Source organism: Anas acuta, chromosome 22 (assembly GCF_963932015.1).
Source record: "Anas acuta chromosome 22, bAnaAcu1.1, whole genome shotgun sequence".
Classification (NCBI taxonomy): domain Eukaryota; kingdom Metazoa; phylum Chordata; class Aves; order Anseriformes; family Anatidae; genus Anas; species Anas acuta.
In genome coordinates, this window is record NC_089000.1 from 2,117,497 (window position 1) to 2,124,450 (window position 6,954).

The window sequence follows — 6,954 nt, forward strand, 5'->3', positions numbered from 1 at the left end:
GTTATTCTGGCTGCATGAGTACTTGCATTTCTAACACCCGGCTCACTTCTGCCTTGACCCTTCGTTCTGGTATTAATCTCAAGCCTCTTTGTCCCCTTCCCCCTGCTTGGGAAACCATTCCTCTTTGTGCGTTTATGAATCTCTTAATTTTCCGTGTCAACGTGGTCACAGGCAGTTTATGCAGATTTTAGATGATAAAAGAATCGTCACCGAAATCAGATAATTCCTTTCTCTGCTCATTATTTATCACCCAAAGCATATTTAAAAGATTGCGATCTCCTTTCTCAGCCCTGCTTGTGTCAGGCCGAGCTCTCTGTGCAAAGCAATACCTCCGCTCCCCAAATCCTCCCAGCGTTTGTCGCAACTGTCATCCCTTCCTGGCTGTGCTTAGCTGAGCTGTACATAATAATGGAAGTGAGATCTTAACACCGCCTTGTACGTCCCTGTCTCTGCTGCAAACGCTTCGTCTGGTGCATTGTGTGCCCGCATTAGCCACAGACTATTGGGAATCAAATTAGATTACAGGAAAAAAGAGATATCAACTACCCTTGATCTCTGAGGTTTGAGACCAATTGTTTGTGACTAAGATCTTCACTAAGCCCAATTTGAGAGGCACATATAATTTGCCTGGAGTGAAACAAATTAATGGAAAAGCCTCTCAAATGAGGTAAATCCATTTGGGGGTCTTGGTCACACTTGTTAGTCCACAACTGCGTCTGCTATCTTCTAATATGATAAACTATACTTTTAGGGCAGACTAAAGGACTAAAGTATTTTGAAAAAATAAAGATAAAAATAAAAATAAAATAAAATAAAATACCAAAAAAAATAAAATACCAAAAAATAAAATAAAATAAAATAAAATAAAAATAAAAATAAAAATAAAAATAAAAATAAAAAAAAATAAAAATAAAAATAAAAATAGTAGTGTTTAAAAATTTGTGAAACCTCCGCACTGCTATAAGCTGTATATTGAGCTGGAGGAATAGTAGAAATGCTCTTTTAAGCACTGTACAACAGAATTGTTAGGTTTTAAAATGCTACTGTGGTTAAATGGTAAAGTGAATGTATCTTAGAAACAAAAAGAAACTACTGTCCAAATGAGGAAAACAGAAAAGTGCACAGACCCTGGCAAATTAAGTGCAAAACAATAATGAATCAGATTAAATGTTTTTGAAGAACAAATTGCTAGCAGCTTAAAATTTAGGAATGCCATTTTTCCTTCACTTTATGAGCCCCTATCGTCAGGAGGCTGGTGGGGATGAGAGATGACAGTGCATAAAAGGAGGACAGGAGGAACAGACAGATTTACAGAAAAATGAAATTAAATTTTGCAGTGGCATTCTGCACACCTCCCATCGAGGAATGTCCCACACCATAAGGGCTTCTTTCAGGGTATAAATCTGAGAAATTGCCTCAAAGGAAGGCGTCAGAGGAGTGTTTTTAGAGCAAAGTGAGCACCTGCATAGTTATGAATGGCCAGGACCATGTGGGACTCACACAGTTTTCTAGAAGAAATCAAATCAGCAACAATCTCCAATGTATTGCTGAAACTGGTGTGGAAGGTGACAGATGTGACAGCAATCCATGGAAAAAAGCTCTGTGGCCATCTGGAAAGCACATGGCCATCAGGTCTGAATGCCACGTCAAGCAATTGGTGCAAACCAGAGTGACGAACAGACTTTATAGACACCTGGATAAACATAATTTGTTAAGAAAGTCCTAAGACATTACGTAAAGAGTATTCAGGTCTCTCAGACCTTGGAGAAATCTTTGAATCTTTGATCAAGTCAAAAAGGACGTGGAGAAGGACGATACGGTCAGCATCATGTGCTGGCCCTGGGCTTGCTCTGCACCCCTGCTTGTGCAAGGCAGGCTGGGCAGGTGGCTGTGGCCTCTCAGATCCCCCCTTCTTCCCCTCCAAAGTGGGAAAAGGACTGGGATACAACAAACAAAGCCCTTTCTTTTGTTTCAGTAACATAAATTTTATTTTCCCTTCCCCACTGCCCAGGCAGCATGCCCCACGGTGCTGCATGGGGGTGCATGGGGATGCCCCGCCTCGGGGTGCCACCTAGGCCATGGGGCTTAGTGCCAGCTTAGAGTGATCTCATTTTCACAGCCGAAAAGCCTCCATAAGTCACCAGCTTTTGTAGGAAATGCTAATAAAGCCACAAACTCTGCAAGGAAAAGGATTGGGACAGTCAGCCCCATCCGCTCTCCTCCCGGACTGAACTCTCCCGGTGCCTCCCAGGCACAGCTGCCTCTCCCCTGGCCAAAATATTTTCAGCCCAGGCAAAGCTGGGGACACACTGGTGGGCAGCAAGCACTTGGTCCTGGGACAGCCACTTCTGCCGTGCCACCAACGTGCCACCAATTTCCCCTTGGTGCCAGGCAGCCCGGAGAACTTCAGCTGCACCCAGCCCAGCCCGCCTGTGCTGGCAGGGAGATGAAAACTCGGCAGCAAAACCAAGGTTGTTTGTTCACAAATACCCGAACAGTCTCGTATCTTGCAAAGGAGCCGAGCAGGGGGTGGGTGGGGGGAGTACTTGAAAAGCAAATGAACTTATGTTTTATGCTTTTTAAGATGTCTAACAGAGTACAAAAGTTCATCTTTAATAGGAGGGCAACACAGAGTGCTTAGAGCTGCAGTTTGACACAGATACAGAGCTAAAATGCCTTTGAAGTACCTTCTGATTCCTCATTCTGCCTGAAGTAACTTTAGATTTATGCAGCAGATGGGAAATAGTCCCTCGTTACGTGGCTCTCTACTCCAGCACTGACTCCGAGATAAGGCAGCCTTATTGCATCCGCACGCCTTAGAAGAGCTCTTAGACAGTGCTTTGGTCTTCAGGGGCCTGAGTCTGTAGTTTGCATATTTTTTTTTCTGTTTTTCTCTAAAATTACTCTTGATAAGTCTAACATGTTTTGAGCATCTTCAAAGGAGAACGTGGAGGAGAAAAGTTTGTCGGTGGAGTAGAGGTGATTCATTTTAATTCATTTGAAAACAGCTCTGGGTGTTCGGGGAAAGAGCTGGTGGAGAAGCGACAGGGAATGGCCTCGCCGTGACCCCAGCCTCAAACGCGCCAGCTTTGAAGAAGTCTCTAAAAAAGCTTTCGTGCCAGTCCCGTGACTGCAAACCCCAGCGCAGCCTGTGTTCCTGCAGCTTCAACTCCCTACCTGCTCCGTGCAAGGTGAGGCGAAGCCCCTCGCTCACCCCTGCACATTGCACGTGCTTCTCTCTACAGCCCAAACCCTGCCCCTGCGATGAACCCTGCCCCGTCTGAACCCTGCCCCTGAAATATTTTCCTGTGCCAAAGCTCTCCCCTGAGGTGGGCTGCTTCATCCAGCACGGCCAGAGCAAAGCTGACCAGTGCCAAGGGCTGGAGCATCTCCGTGCCCCCAGCAAAGCACAGGCCAGCCCCAAGGTGCCCCTGTAGGGTGCCTGCTGCTTCCAGGGACATTTCGGAGCACTCCTGAGCTCTCCAGAGCTCAGATGGGATTGTGGCTGATGGATGCTGAATGGGACAGAGCAAAGCTGCTGTGCCAGTTGTCACCAGGAAGCCTTGCACATTATAGCGCAAATTAACCGAAATAATGGAGGTTGTGCAAACGCAATTGGTCCTAGCAGGATTCACAGCTGTGACTCAACTCACTTTACCTTTAGCTTTGAAGTTTTCCCCACTGACCAAAGGCAGAGGGCTGTGTTGTTTATCCTGTGCATTTTGCAGACACGTTGGTGCTTCCTTTTTTTTGGGTTGCTTGCAAGTCTATCCAGAACGTGGCCATGCTGGCATCACCCTCCCAGACCCCATGCGATGACTTCTGAAGCCTCCTCGCCCATCGCCCCTGTGGGCACCAGTGCAGATGAATTCTCCTCTCCTGGCCCACCCTGCAAAACTCCAGCACGTATGCCCTGGCATCATGCTCAGCTGCTTTGCCTGCTCACTGCTGCCTTATTCCTGCCTTCGAGTCCAATGCTGGAGAGCTGCTGAAGCCCCGTACCCTGTAGGTGTCCCTGAAATTGCTTGTGTGAGGGGGGGAGAGCATGGGGGGGGGCTCGCATAATTGAAACAATCCTTCTCTCAATCACCGTTCGGCAATGTTGATGCCTCACGCTTTGCCTCTGATGTCGAGAGCAAGCTGATAGCCACGGTATTAATAAGTTGTTTGTACAATAATTGCTGCTTAAGATAAATGATTCATAAAGTCCTACCATGGTCTTGGAAATGGTGTAAACAGGGAGAGCAGCTGGAGGACAGCCGTGGGATGCTAATGAGAGACCACCACGGGGGAGTAAATATATGGAGACTGGGGAGAAGGGGGATTAATCCAGCCCCAAGTGCTAGAGAGCATCCCGCTCCCAGAGCTCACCTGCAGCCCAGAAGCAGAGCTGTCCAGCCCAGTGGGTCATTAGACCTGAAATAAGAGGTTTTCAAGTCACTAGAAACTAGAAAAAGCCTGGGGATGGGGTGAGCAGCAGGTGTGTGCTGTGCTGCCTCTGTTCTTCCACCCATCTCCAGACCCTCTGCAGTGACGGCGCTGCCAGGTGCTGCGAGCAGGACCCGTAAAGGTGGAGCTGCCAGGCCAGGAGGTTAAATTAGAGCTGTTGTGAGCTGCTGCTTCACTGGGAAATCACAGCACGCAGTTTAGAGCCGGCTGACTGGCTCCAAGCAGGAACCAGAGGGACCTCTGGAAGCCTTCAGTCCGGAGGTGGGTGAAACACGGGGCTGTGCTCCTGAGCTGCTCCCAGCTGGGCTGTGGCAGAGGGAGATGCTGATGGTGCCAGGGCACTGAAATCCTCCTGCCAGCATCATCCCACCAGGCGCAGTGTTAAGAGGGGACAAGAGATGGCAGCAGCCCCCACCACTGCCAGCATCCCTGCAGAAAGGCCAGGCAGCCTGGTCCCAGCCACCTCCACCCTTGGAGTGAAGGTGGGAGCCTTCCTGCAAGACCAGGACTGGGATGAACCTTTGGGGATCCCCAAAAGTTGCCCCAACAGCTACTGGGACGTGGCCAGAGGAGAAGGGGCTGCACGTCATGCCTGGTGCTGGCTCTGCTGAACCCCAGGAGCCTTGGGACAAATGAAGAAAATGACAGGCTAGAGGGAAATTAATAGAGCAGAAAATTTGAAATGATGTGGAAATAATTCTTCTGGCTTAAGGAAAGCTCCTCGTATGCTTAATTTCAGAACACAACTGTTTGCGTGTTGCTAAATTACAGTATCAAGGCAAGGAGCCCTGACTGGAGCTTATGGGACACGGGGACATTTCCACTCGTGTGGAGCAAGGGAAGGGTAGGGGTGACCCTAGTTTGCTGTGGGGTTGGGGCACGGGGTGGTGGAGGCTTTTCTTGGAAGATCTGGAGTGCTGCTTATGGCCTTCATGAAGATTTGTCCTGTCACCTTTTCATTCCTAGCTTGGCCCTGCCATAAGCAGCTGGGGCAGGGAAAGGGAATGGGGAGGTCTCTGAAGTTTCTGCTGCTTCCAGCCCCGCAGCATTTCCAAAACTCTGCTCCCTTCTCATCACAGGGATGTCTGTCCCATTCGTTGTGCCAAGCAAAGAGGCTGAAACACAGCCAGGCCTGGGACCTGGACAAGCCAGCAGGGACAAGAGGTTGTAGCAATGATGGGAAGGGAGGAGGAAAACCTTTTGTTGGATGGAAACGCCTTGAATCTGCCCCGTGTGCGGGGTCTGGCACCAGCTGCGAGGATGCCACCGATGCCCTGACCTGGTCTGCCACCCCACAGCTCCCTTGGCCTGTGGGATGGGTGAGTGGGGGGGATGCCCCACCACTTTTAGCCATCTAGGAGCAAATGCCTGATCCTGCGCAGCTCAGCCAGAGAGGGAGAGAGCCCAGGAGGCTCAGCTCTGCCGCCGTGCCAGGATCCGTGGGGCTGGGGTGAGGCTCTCTCCCCAGGCTGGGGGGCACAGATGGGTCCATGCTGCCCACCTGGAGAGCTGAGGTCTCTTAAGCAAGAGCAGCAGAGACCAGAGACTGCTGTTGAGGGAAAACAGGCATCCATGGTGATGGATCCGTGGTGCCTGCTGTGCCCCATCCCTTCTTGGGGGGCCGTGTCCGGGGGTCTGCAGCAGCCCCCAGGCACAACCTGCCCCAAGGTGCCAGGGGAAGGCGCAGAACCAAGCGGGGTGGGCGTAGGGAATTTGCTCTCTCTGATGCTGGAAATCTGTGGGGAAGTCCCCAAGGAGCCCCGGGAAGAGAGAAATCAGCTTCTTTCCTGACAAAAGCAGAGAAGTTTTCAAGGTGCCCTTTAGGCTTCACAGCGCTCAGTGAGATTGATCTGTGCTCAGCCCCCCCAGAGAAAATCACCGGTCTGTATTTTCGTCTTCCTCACACACAGATGGGCAGGAGCAGCCCACACCTCCCCGTCACTGCTGGCTCCAGCACAGCACGGGGTGCTGCTCTCCCCAGGGTGCTGCTTTCCCCCTTTGCACGGGCACCACAGGGTGCTGGAGGGGCACAGGCAGGCAGAGACCCAGCCCTGGGCACGGTACCAGCAGGATCCTCTCATTTGGAGACATTTTAGGCTCTGCAAAAACAGCTTTTTGCTGTGTGTGTGACCACACACACCTGTGCCCCCCCCAGCCGTCCATCAGATGCCCTCCCCTGCCCCACAGATGCCCAAGCACCAGCCTTCCTATCCCCACGTTGTGCCCCCAGCACGAGGCACAGCCTGGTCCTGCCCCACAGCAACAGGGTGCTGGGCACGTCCTGATGGGCCTCCCCAGTTGGGAAACTGGTGTGGGACATCTCTGCCCCAGTGCTGGGCAGCACAAACACACAGGCAGCTCCCCCGTATCACGGGGACATCCCCAAAAGCCCCGAATCACACGAGCGTTGCTAGAAGGACCAGCTGGAATAGCCCACGTCCTCTTGCTGCTGGGTTAGACCACTCCTGGCATCTTTTCTAACCAAGCTGAGCGGAGGTCTCAGCT